This window comes from Aedes albopictus, chromosome 1, assembly GCF_035046485.1.
Source record: "Aedes albopictus strain Foshan chromosome 1, AalbF5, whole genome shotgun sequence".
Classification (NCBI taxonomy): domain Eukaryota; kingdom Metazoa; phylum Arthropoda; class Insecta; order Diptera; family Culicidae; genus Aedes; species Aedes albopictus.
In genome coordinates, this window is record NC_085136.1 from 40,704,353 (window position 1) to 40,718,194 (window position 13,842).

The window sequence follows — 13,842 nt, forward strand, 5'->3', positions numbered from 1 at the left end:
CGCTCCCTCACAAAAGATATCGTTGGGAGTGTACAAAGATAAAGAGAACAAAAACTTGCATTTGGGGCACGTTGTGGGAGCAAACGACAAGCCAATCCCTCACTCTTCACAGCTCACTCATCTTCATTTAAGTTCCTCACTTCATAACTACCTATATTTTACAGTTCACTTCTCACTCTTTAGTGCACACTCCTTGCTCTACATTGCGCACTTTTTACTTGTTAATGTGCATTCCTCACTGCTTACTTAGTACTCCTCACTTTACAATGCTCACTTTTCACTGTTAACTTTTCATTGCTCATTCCTGTCCACTCATGTCCGCAATTTACTCTTAATTGCTTACCCCTCACTCCTCATTGCTCACATCTGACTATTCAATCTTCACTGCTCAATTCTACTACTCACTGCATATTCATCGGACCTCACTCCCTCACGTTTCTCATGGCTTCAGACCCCTTACTTCACACTCCTCATTATGCTCACTTTTCACTTATCACGCAATTTTCTCACTCAGCCCTGCTCTACTGACATCATTATTTGTGGGAAAGCTTTTTGTGCCGAACATGAGACAATTTTTGAAAAAAAAAAGAACGGAACAGCTAATTACTTTTGTTATCTGGCTTTTTATTTCTTGTTTCTATCTCTTGGTTCCTGACGTCTTGCTTGTGTGTTCAAGATTCTCGCTTTTAGTTTGTGGTTTTAAGCTTCTGACTTTTGGCTTCTGGCTCCTATCTTCTCGCTTCTGGATTCGAGCCTCTTTTTTTCTGGTATCAGTCTTTTAGAATGAAGATTCTTGCTTATGTCATATTTCTAGCTTTTGGCTTCGATCTTATGACATTTGGTTTCAGGATTTAGGCTTCTGATCTCTGACATCTAGATTCTACATTCTACCTTCTAGCTTCTGTTTCATGGCTTCTGTTTTTTTTTTTTAGATTAAAGCTTGAAGGTTCTAGCTCCGGCTTTATTGATTTTGGCTTCTGATTTCTGGTATTTGGTTTCAGTTTTCTGGATTTGGACTTCTGGTTTTTGCCATCTGGTATCTGGCTTCCCGTTCCACGCTTTGACCTTCTGCATTCTGACTTTTGCCTCTTATACTCTGGCTTCGAGATTGGAGATGTCGGGATTCTGACTTCTAGATTTCCATTTTTCGCTTCTGGCTTCTAATTCCTAGTTCCTGGCTTATGGTTTCCTGTGTCATCAAACTTCTAGCTATTTAACTCTAGATTCTAGCTTCTGATTTTTAGCATTTTTTTGTCTGAATGGTAGATTTTGTACGTCGCTTCTAGCCTCTAGTTCTCGTTTCCCAGCTTCTGACGTGTGTCTTCATAATTTTAATTATTTCCACTGAATTGAGGTTTCTGGCTTTCTGACGTGTGTCTTTTATGACTTCTGGTCTCTGGCCTGAGACTAGAATCAGGCTTCTAGAATCTAGATTCTAGCTTATATCCTCTAACTTTTGGTTTCTCAAGTATAGGTTCTAGCTCCTGGCCTTGTACTAATGATTTCTGGTTTCCAGTTTGTTGTTTCTAGCTTATAGCTCATGCCTCTAGCTTCTGGTTTCTAGATTATTGATTCTGTAGTTGATTATTGCTATTGATGTTTTATTTAATGGTTTCTGACTTGTAGTTTCTGGCTTACGGAATTTTTCTTTCAATTTTTTGTTTTGGTTTTTAGTTTTTGGTTTCTGCTTTTTTAAACCCTAGCTTCTAGCTACTAAAGTTATGACTCCTTGCTTCCCTTTCCTAAATTCTAGACAAAGCTTGTAGTTTCTAGGTTATGGTTCCAGCTGATTTTGATTTTTGGTTTCAGGATTTTGGCTTCAGGTTTCATCTACCCTGACAAAAAAATATGATATAATGTGCTTAACTATATTTCATTTTTTTTTTTTTTTTCAATATGCCATTTCGGGTGCAATACATTTTTATTTGAGTAGGTTTTACATTCTGGCTTTCATACTCTCTCTCCTAGCTTCTCTCCCATGGCTTCTACTTTCTTGCTTCTAACTTTTGGCTTCTGGTTTTTATCTTCTCCCTTCTGGCTTCTGTTTTCTCACTTCTAGTCTAAGACTTCTGGAATCTAGACTCAAGCTTATTTCCTCTAAGCTTTTGGTTTATAAATTATTCATTCTGATTTCTGGCTTTAAACTACTGATTTCTGATTTTTGGTTTCTGTCTTCCAGCTTGTGGTATTTGGCTTATAGCTCATGTCACTAACTTTTGGTTTCTAAATTATCGATTTTTGCTGTGATTACTGCTTTCTGCTGGTTTGGTTTCTGATTTCTGACTGCTGGATTCAGATTTTTTGGTTTCTGTTTTATGGCATAGTTCTTTTGATGTTTTGTTCTGATTTTGGTTTTTGGCTTCTGCATTTTATTATACTACTTTAGCATTTTAGCTACTAAATTTCTAGCTTCTGGGTTATGACTTCTAGCTTTACGTTCTTGATTATTGCTTCTATTTTCTGGCTTCCTCTCCTAAATTCTAGACCTAGCTGCTACGTTCTTGCTTATAGTTTCTAGCTACTAGTTTCTAACTGTTTATGACTTTTGGTTTCAGGATTTTGGCTTCTACATTTTGGATATCGTATTCAAGCTTCCAGCTTCTGTCTCATGGCTTCTGCTTTCTAAATTTTAACTCGAATGTTCTAGCCTTCAGCTTATTATTATTATTATTATTATTATTTATTTATGACACTTCAGCTTATAGCTTCTAGCTCCAGTTTTATGGATTCTGGTTTCTGGCACTTGATTTAGGTTTGTGAATTTAGAATTATGGTTTTTTTTTCTAGCTTTACCTCATGCTTTACATTCCTAACATTTCGCTTCTGGTTTTTCGCTTCTTGCTTCTAGATTCTGGCTATTCGTTATCTGATGTTATTATTGGTTATGTCTTTTAGATTGTGTCTTCAAACTGGCTTCTAACTGCTTCTTGTTGCCTTTTGTTCAATGGCTTCTAGACTTAGCATTTAGCTTGAAGATTTAGTTTATTTTTTACTTATGGCTTATGTTTTCTATCTTGTAGTTTCCAACGTCTAGCTTTTGGCTTTCCACTAATGGTTCAGGCTTTCTGCATTATGACTTTTGCCTATTATTCTATGGGTTCGAGATTTTAGATTGTGGATTTCTGGTTTTCACTTCTGGTTTCTAACTTCTAGTTTCTAGCTTATGATTTCTAGCTTATGACTTCTGGTTTGTGGCTTCTAGATTATATATTCTAGCTCAAGTCCTTAAACTTCAAGCTGCTTGATACCCGATTTTAGCTTCTGACTTTTTGGTATTTGCTCTCTGGCCTCCAGATTGTAGATTTTGACTTCTGGTTTTTTACTTCCGGCTTCTGGCATTTAGCTGTCGAGTTCAAGCTTCTGACTTGTCTTCAAAATTCTAGTTTATTTCTTTTGACTTTTGGCATCTGGCTTTCATCTTCTCGCTTCTAGCTTCTATCTTCTCTCTTCTGGCTTCTATTTTCTCATTTCTTGTATATGGCTCCTAGTATTAGGCATCTGAAATTTAGATTCCAGCATATATTATTGATTCTGGTTTCTGGCTTTAGGCTGCTGATTTCTGATTATTGGTTTCTGGCTTCCAGTTTGTGGTATCTGGTTTAAAGCTTTTAGGTTCTGGTTTTTGGTTTTTGGTTTCAGGCTTCTGCATTCATTTTTCTAAACCCTAGATTCTAACTTCTGAATTCCTGAATTTCTTGCTCCTGGCTTCGCTCTCCTTCATTCTGGCTACTAGTTTCTAGCTTATGGCCTCCAGCGGCTGGTTTCCAGCTTTTTAGCTTCTATCTTTTGACTTTTGGCTTGTGATTTCTGACATCTAGGTCTGCCTGATGGCATCTAGTTTCTGTCTTCTAGATTTTAGCTTCAAGATTCAAGTCATTGGCTTTTAACCTCTAGCTCCTGCCTTCTGAGTTTATGCTTTCAGCCTCTATCTTTTGATTCCAGGTTTCTAGAATAAGACTTCTGGTTTTTGATATCTGGTCCGGGCTAGGAACTAGCATATTTGACTTCTGACTTCTAGTTTTTAGCTTCTGGCTTTTAATTATGGCTTCTGTCTTCAAGATTCAAGCATCTGGTTTCCGATTTCTGGCTTCTGACTACTGACTTTAAGCTTCTGGACTAAGTCTTCTTGATTCTAGTTTCTGACTAAGAGCTTCTAGCTTCTAGCGTTTGTCTTCTGCCTTTAGCTTTTGGTATCTGACTTTTGCCTTTCATTCCCTGGCTTCTTGACTGTAGAAACTGGCTTCTGGATTTTGGATATTGACTTCTGGCTTCAGACATCTGGCTTCTGGATTACTTCTTCTAGATTGTAGCATTTATCTTCTAGCTACTTCCATCTGGCTTTTGGCTTCTCACTTATGGTTTTGATTATCTGAACCATTTGTTATCTGGCGTCTAGATTATTGATTCTGGCTTTTGACTTCTTGCTCCTGGCTACTATCTCGTGGTGGACTTTTGGCTTCTGGCATTTATCTTCTCGTTCTGTTTTCTGTTATCTGGCTTCTAGATTCTAAATTCTAAATTCTAGAATTTTGATTTCGGCTTCAAAAATGTTTCCTTTGTATTCTGATTTCTATATTGTAGATTGTGGCTTCTGACTCTTGGTGCTAAGCTATGTCTGCAAAATTCTAGCTTATGCTTTCTAGCTTCTGCCTTTTGGCTTCAGGGTTTTTGGCTTCTGGTTTCTGTCATCAGGTTTCTAGATTCTAGCTTATGTGCTCTACTTTCCAGATTATTGATTCGCGTTTCGGCTTTTGGCTTCCGGTTTCTGATTTTTTGGATTCTGCTTTGTAATCTCTGGCTTATTGCTTCTGGTTTCTAGCTTTTGAATTCTGGTTTTTGGTTTCTGGCTTCTGTTTTCAGGCTTTTGCAATCATGTTGCCTTTTGGTTTCTGAGTTGTGACTTACAGCTTCTAGTTTCTGATTAACCTTCCGTAACTCGCGCGGTTGACTACCTGCGTCAGCACCACGCTAATGCTGAGTACAAAATGCGAGATTTTTTGAACGTGTTGTACAAAATACAACAGCGCGATCGCTCGTGGGTTAAGAACCTTTAGCTTATATCTTCTGACTTTTAGCTTCTGGATTACGTCTGCTAGACTCTAGTTTCTAACTCACGGCTTGTAGTTTCTGGCTTTTTCCTGTTGTTCTCGGGAGCGGACTTGGTGTGACGGTTAGAGTGCATTCCTTTCTCGCCAAGAACCTGGGATCTATTTCTACTGTCAACAAACTCACAAAATGTGAGTACTTCCTTCGTAAGGGAAGTAAAGCGTGGACCCCGAGATGAACTAGGGTTAAGAATCTCTTTTAAACAGATTCAAAAATCTATTGACTTCTGGCTTCTGCCTCTTGGCCACCCAAGTAACAAATTCTATGCTTTCTACTCTTAGACATTATTTATGGAGGTTTTGTCATTGATTTGCAAAACCCTTTTAGGTTTAGTGAAGCATTTTATATTGTAAATCAGTTTTAATAACACTTGCAACTTTTAAACACTTTATAGACACCTACAAGTCTATTCAATAAAACTAGTTTGCTTGGCCTTTTGCCGAGCAAAACTTTTATTCTATGCGGGCTGTTGAGAACATATTAAGACTTAACCCTAAAACTTGTTTTAAAGCCGCTTGTATACTGTATCGCTTCAGTTTTTGATTTCTGACCTCTGGCCTCCTTCTAGTATCTGATTTCTGTCATCTATCTTCTGGCTATTGTTGCCTGACTTCTGGCTTCTAACTTATTGCTTTAAATCAAATATTTTTTCACGCACGACCACAATTAGGCTTAATAACTGCTTCAAACCAATGAGATAAACTGAAACATGTGGAGCGAACCTGGTGTGATGATTAGAACACTTGACTATCACGCCGAGGACCTGGGATCGAATCCCACTCCCGACAAACTCGCCAAAATTTGAGTTCTTCCTTCGGAAAGAAGTAAAGCATGGGTCCTGAGATGAACTAGCCTAGGGCTAAAAGTCTCGTTAATACAAAAAAAAGGAACAAAATGAAACAATCATGCATAATATCAGAAAATTCGCAGATCATACCATTGTGAAAAGTACTTTACGTAAAGCTCCAGAAAAAAAGCAAACGTTGTCATGCAGTAACAAACAAATTGCAAAGGATGGTGGCGGTAATGAATTGAAGTTGTAAAAAAGGCGACAACAACGCAACCATCAAATGCAAACAAGAATAGTTGACCTAATTTGAATTTATGAATGCACATATCGCGGTGCTGGTAGGTACTGCCATCAATAAACGCTCCTCATATTGATTAAAAGTGGTTCGGGATCGTTTTTTTTTTACGGCCGGACATTCGATCCAGCCAATAATACGAGAAAATTGGAAGTGATTTTTTTATGACCACAGCAGCGTTGTAAAAATATTAAACTGAATTCGATCAGCGCAAAGGGGCCCATCAATGACCGTATAATGCAGTGAGTGCATCGTGTTACATAATGCGGGCTCATTATGAGGGGTATTTGTTTCGATAGGCTGCTAGAACACAGGCTCCCTTTTCTGTGTTGCACCGAAACGACGACGATAGAAAGGAAAATGAGGGATGAGAAATCGACACACAAGGACCAAAACAGAGCCACACGTGGTCGGTCGATGATATCTCAAAAATCCAGATCGAACAAGAGTCACGTTCCGCCGAAAGTCGTTTCGTTTCGAGTGAAGAAGACAGTGATTCGGTTCTCCGCAGGATTCGAGTCATTCACCGGCCGGAGTTGAACTCAACCAACAACTGTCAGAACTGTGTGACAGAAAATTAATTAATCCACGTCAAACACGGAGCAGGGCGTACCGATTTCTTACTGTGCTGTATTGTGACACGTCGTCCTCGCAAGCATAGCCCAAGTGTCGGAAGATTTCCGCCGACATGGGTTTGGCTGACGGATTGGATGGATGAACGCGTGGAAGAGTTCGTGAAGTGTCAAACATGTTGGCGCTAAAAAGGATGAGATTCTTCGTAGCTGGTTCAGTTTCCGATCCAGTTGAGTCTCATTATTATTTTTTTCTTTCTTCGGAGAAAAATATGCAAGGTTGAAGTCGCCCATGAGGATCTTGATTTCACCTTTCGGAATCTTGTCCACAACAGCATTCAGTTGGCTATAAAAGTTCTCTTTGGCTTGCATTTCGGCAGCACTGGTTGGCGCGTAACATTGGATCATGGTAAGGTTTCGAAACCGTGTTCTGAATCTGGCTACAACTATCCTCTTATTGATAGATTCCCACTTCATGAGCGCTGCGTGGGCGTGAGCGCTGAGCAGGAAACCAACTTCTCGGTTCCAAGTTCCAATTCATGTCCGTTGTTTCGTGCTAAAAGTCGTTGCCGTTGAATCAGTTCGTAATCTTTCATTTTCGGTTTCTGTAACGGTTTTTGGAAACAGTAGGTTGTTGGCCTAAAGCCTGTATCCGCAATAATCGGGACACAGAAATACAGCTGTAACTCTGCAATAGATACATTAAAATTGTTCAAATTTGGCCTAATAACATTTTAAGATGTGTTCATTTCACCAACAAAATTTCATGTGAATCGGTGCAGTACTTTTTGTTGTAGCAAAGAAAGAGTCGAATGTGCGCCATTGAATTTTGTACAGCCCCTAGTTTTGCTTGTCAGTGCTGTAACTTTTGAATTTGGCAAAGGAAATGGCTGAAATTTTGAACACAAACCTCTCAAACTCAATTTGTTGCATGGGCAAAATTTCAAAAAAATCGATGCACTATCCAGAATTTTATAGTCGAAACATGTATTGGGACTGAACGTGATTTTAGCCCCTCAGACAGCAATTAGTCAGCACCCTTTATTGTTTCGATTGTACTATCGAAAGTACTATACCAATAACCATCAAATTTTGCAGGTATTATATACATGTAATCAACTACCTTCTGTGAAAATTTCATGAAAATTTGCAGAGAAATTTAAAAGTTATGAATAGGCAAACATCGCACATGGAAAACACGAAAACTTTCCACTTACACTCACCCCTATTAACACCAGTAGCTTTCAAACCAATTGATCAAAGTTGATGAAATTTTGCAAAAAAAAGTGTCTCTATAAGTATCAAAACTGCTAACGAAATTTCATAATTAACATCACAAAACTATGAACTGTAGTGTAAAATAACCATCTGTTATGCGAATGAAAATTGGTCATGATTGTACAAAATGCTTAAAACCACGTCTGTTTGTTTTTCACCCACAGTCAAAAGTAATGCATCGATTTTTATGAAATTTGGCACAAATAATGAACATACACCAAAGAGTTCTCAGTCAATTATTTAGCCAATTTGACCGATTCATTACAGAGTTACAGCCTTACTTCTATGTCCCGATTATTGCGGATACAGGCTTTAAGGTCCCCTATCCACCGTGATGGGGCTGCCACCTTATGTATAGCTTCCGGAGCATTTCATACTCAGCCGCTGGATGCCAGAACAGACGCTGTTTGAGCCGCACCTCCTTGGTGAACAGACGCTCGGGTCGTACCTCCTCTATCTAGCTGAAGTCAGAAGGACAACAGTGCTGCCCTACCAGCTAAGCACACAACTCTTAGATGGCAGCCTTTGTCATCGCCTGACCCATGGAGGCATGAGGTAGGAACTTGTGAGGACCAGAGCTATGCTGGACGCTCTCCTTATCGAAGCACCGTTTTTCAGCCCAAGCAATTTTGGAAGGAATTAATGGAAAATATTTTTGAAAGAATTACCGGAATAATTTCTGAAGGAAATTTTAAGCAACTCTTGCAGAAATGTCAGAAGATAAAAAGAATTTATAAAAAAATGTGAAACTTCTAAATTTCATTTTGGGGGCGTTGTGTTTCAAAGAATCAAAAAAAAAGAATGTAAGAGGAAGTTTGAAGAAATTTTCGTAAATGTTAAGAAGTTATGATTTTATGATGAAAGCGTTGGCGGTATTTCTTCAGGAATCCGTGGAAGATTTTCCGAAAGAGTCTCTGGAGGGATTTTTTTTTTTTGGAGGATTCAAAGAAAGATTTGCTGAACGGACTAAAGGATTTACTAAAAGAATTCATGTAGAACTTTACGGAAGTAAATCATGCAAATTTTTGAAAAAGTTGAGGAATCTCCAAAAAAAGCTGAAGATATCCCTAAAGATTTTTTAAAGGAATCACTAGAGGATTTTGTGAAAGAATACTTGGAGGAATTTATAAATGTATATCTATTACGGTACATTAACTTGTTCATGTTTTCTTAACGATTTTTCAAAAGAAGCTTCGAATGATTTTTAATTGACATCTAGGCGGATTTTATTTTAATTGACATAAGACGGATATAAATTTGATTTTGACTTTTTGTCTCCCCCTTTCAATTTTTTTTAAGAAGATTATGTATTTAGAGGGGTCAAATGAAAAAAAATTATCAAAATATCGAGTACCTATTGCTAACAATTGTTTAACAAATCCGATGAGTTTTTGATATTTTTCAGATTAAATGCTTTATTATTTTTATCACCCCCCCCCCCCCCCACCACCAGCCAAAGAGTGGTGCGAACAAAATGAAATATATACATTTGTAACGGCCTAAATTATGTTTCAACACAATCTCTGGAAGTATGTCTAAGGAACTCTAATTTCTAAAGAATCTCTGGAAGATTTTTAGAAGAAATTTCTTAAAGAAATCATAGAAGACTTTTATTTCAGTTCATTCGTTGTGAATAAATTCCCAGAATGAACCCATTAGATATGAAACAAATGGATTTGAAGGGAATTATGGAGGAGTTGCTGAAGAAATTCTTGGAAGGATTTCTGAAGCAATCGTAGGAAGATATTCAAAAAAATATCTTGAAAAATTCTGAAAGAAAGCCCTGAGGGTATGCCTGAAAAACTCGTTTGAACCCCTTTTTTTTAGAGAATCCCTGCAGGATTGTTTACAAACATTCTTTGAGATATTCAATGATATGAACTACTAGACGAATAGTGAACTTTCCGGAGAATTTTCTGCAGGAATTTGTACAGCACTCCCCGAAGAAAATGAGTCCTTCGTAAGTTTTATGGAAAAAATCGTAATGGAATTCCTCTGGGAATTTCTGGTACAATACTTGGAAATATTTCGTTGAAATCTTTGGAGGAATTACAGAAGGATTTTTTGGAAGATTTTCTGGAGAAAACCCCAATTTCTCAAGAATATTGTAAAGAAATTCCTGGAAAAAAATTCCGAATAAATATATAGAGGAATTTCTGAAGCAGTTCTTGGACGAATTTCCGGAAATTACTGTGGAGGTATTTCGGAAGCAATGCTTGAAGTATTTTATAGGACTTTTTTGTGAAATTTTAGAGGTATGCCTAGTAAAATAAACATCAATGAAAACAAAAAGGAACTCTAAGAATCCCTGAAGAAATGTCTTAAGCAATCCATAGAAAAAAAATGGCGAACAATTCATTGAGTACTTTTTAGAAAAATCCGTATAAAAGGGCTTTCCAGGAAAAATCGTTGGAGATATGTCCAATGGAATCTCTGGAGGAAATTTGAAGAAATATTTGAAATTTTACGGATATCCCGGGAAGAATTACCGAAGAAACGCCTGACGAATTTATGATGGAATTCGTAGAGAAATTTATGAACAGATATCTAGAGGAATTTCTGAAAGAATCTGTTAAAACAACAAGGTGCTCCAATTTCATTCAGCTTTAAAACAGCATTGATTGGGAATATTGGACTTACAATTTAGTGTAGATTTGAAGATGTAGATAAAGTTCAATTGATGGCTTCTCAGATAATGTCGGTCACTGTAACCATAGATAATAATGTGATTGTAATTACCGTTGAACTAGAAATGTTACATAGACATACATTCGACTAGTGTCTTAAATATAGAAATTAGCTATTGAATGATCACTTTTAGTTCAATCGATATATCTGTTTGGGGATTATTATTTGAGGTTAAATTGAATGAAGTAAATTGAGACGCATTCTACTAGCTTTTGGTAATGAATTCAATTAGAATAACGATTTCCCTAAATGACAGTCATAGATTGCTAATTTTGAGTAAATATACGTAACTTTAGTAAATTGACAATATATATTGCTTAGACACGATCCACGCTATAGCATCATTGTTTACCATTCTTTGTTTTTATTATATCGTTCTACCTTGCTATTGCAGTCGTTGGTTAAACATTATCATCGCAGCAGTTGGTATGATTCGTTCCTATAGAGCCGTACTCAGTGGTGCAGCAACATAATCCTTGAACGATTTTTTTTTTTCAAAGAATCCTTAGAGAAATTGCATGTTACAATCCATGCAAGATTTTTTAAAACAAGCTTTTGTTTTCGGAGAAAGTTTTGAAAAAGTCTTTGAACAATTTTTAAAAAGAGTTTGTAAAGGTATTTCTGACGTTAACTAGAAGAAATTTCAGAAGGAATACGTGGGGAGATTGCTAAGGGAATGTTAGACCGATTTTCACAGCGTGCCCGCCCAAGTACAATTCCATTGCTGATTGGTTTTGTTTGATTTTTATTGGGGTTTTATTACATCAATAATTAAACTCGCAGTTTTATGACTACTTTTATGAAAACCATTGATGAAATGTTTTATAGTATACTTGAAGGTATCCATAAAGCCAGATTTTATGAGTAAACAAAACTCTCCGATATGTAAACCTTCTGGCATTCATTATTACCACAATAAAACAGTTCAAACTCTCAACAGATGGCGATCCGTTCGATTAGTAACGACATCTGATGTTGGCAAAGCAGAAACTATGACACTACTAGGTTTATTGCGGTCATCATAAAAGTAAGCTTGCTTTCGTTTTATTTTACGCTATATGGTCGTCGCCATATTGAAGAATTAGCTAACGTGAGTGAAATTGTTAGTTTTGCGCAAATTACCAATAAATTGATGGTTTGCCACCATTTCCATAACATGCTCACCAGAGCGTTAATGATTAATCATAAATTTAATCATGATTAATGATTAGTGATTAAGATTAATCAAAATCATTAATCATAATTACAAAAAATCTCATTTAATCATTAATCATTAATCTTAATCACACTTTTTTTGTAATCTAATCATTAATCAGTAATCATAATCATAAGAAAAAATATTAATCAATCATTAATCATTCATCACCAAAAATGATTCATCATATAAAATATATGATCCTAATTAAATTGGTTTAAATGCTTTTCTAAATAATATAATTTGTGATTTTTCAAAAATCTTCCGGACACAGTTACCTTTTAATTTTGAAACTTCAAAAACATGTTAATCAATAAATATATTTTAATCATTTCCAGTTTTTTTGTGATTGATTAATCATGATTAATCATGATTTTTAATCAATGATCCATTTTTAATCATTAATCATAATCAATAATCACGGATAAAACCAATTTTATTCATTAATCATAATCTTTAATCATCCTAAAAATCAAATTAATCATTAATCATAATCAATAATCACCAAAATTGGAATTTTAATCATCAATGATTAATCATGATTAAAATTTTTGTTAATCATGAACGCTCTGATGCTCACATAAATAAATACTCCCAGCTGAGTTTTCTTGTGATTCGAGATAGTTTACTCAAACTAACAAATTGATTTATTTCATTCCAAGATGAAAATATTCACCATTTTCGTAGCGCATTAATTTTATGTTTCTGCAACACTAATTTCCACGGTAAAATTGAATGCGCATAAGCCTACCAACACAGTAACTACTAAAATATTACTTTGAAATGATTGCTTTCTACTTACGAATAATGTATCCTCCTGAACTTTACGTGCCATCGCAAAAGCTTCTCTGCATCTTGAGCTGTCAAAGTTTTTGTTGAAAAAAACAACAACAATCATCATAACCTCTTTTCAAGAATGGAAACATTTTCAACTTGGTTTTAAAACGGTTTTATTACTACTCTGAATGCGGTCCCGAATAACAATCTAGAGTCTATTTGGTTTTATTTGTTTTTATGATAGTTTTATCGAAACATTGCATATTCTAGTTGATCTTATCGGAGTTTCAGCGGAGCACAGCTATTCTTCGTCAATATGTGGTTTTAAAAACACCTCAAAGAATACTTGAGGTACAGTTCATAAAACCTTAAACACAACAAGAACTGTTGAACTTTCAGTTTTATGAGATTCTTGTAGTTATCTTCAATCATCCGCTCTTGATCAAGAGCAACTGTTCTCGCATAAGAACAGTTTGGTACATGAAAAATACAAGAAAAAACAAGCATCAGATTTTGATTCTCTTCGCTCCATTATTGCTGCCAATCAAGAACATCTACCCGGAAACCTAATCGCGACGCGGTGCAGTTCCAAGTTCCTCCAGTTGCAGCATTCGAAATGAGGTGGGTTTGGTCATCCAGGATGTCGATTCCTGTGCAATCGGGGTTCCAATCATCAATCTTCAAAATCAATAATTACTTGTACCTGTTGGAAATGCTTACCGGAGGAATAAGGAACTGCACCGCATCAAGGCCGGTTATCGAAAAAGGTCTGCCTGGTTGGCAACGGTATCGGGCTGATGATTAAATTCATCGAACGAGATTCACAAAATCTACCGCGGTGTGATTTTTTATTGTTTGTTTACAATTTGGCGTACATGATTTATGACGTTCTCGGCGAAGTTTGCAGAAACCTACATCAAGAACGTTATAAACCTGAGTACTCTTGAGTAATACTTCTTACCCTTGCTTGAGATGAAGTAAATTTAAGGCGTTCTTGATGGAGGCCAACCAGGCTGCATTGAGAACGTTATAAATCCTAGTACTCTTGAGTTATGCTCTTAGCTCTGGCATGAGTTGAAAGAAATTTATGACGATCTTATAGTGATGTTGATTAAAACCATCGATAATAGACCGACCACCG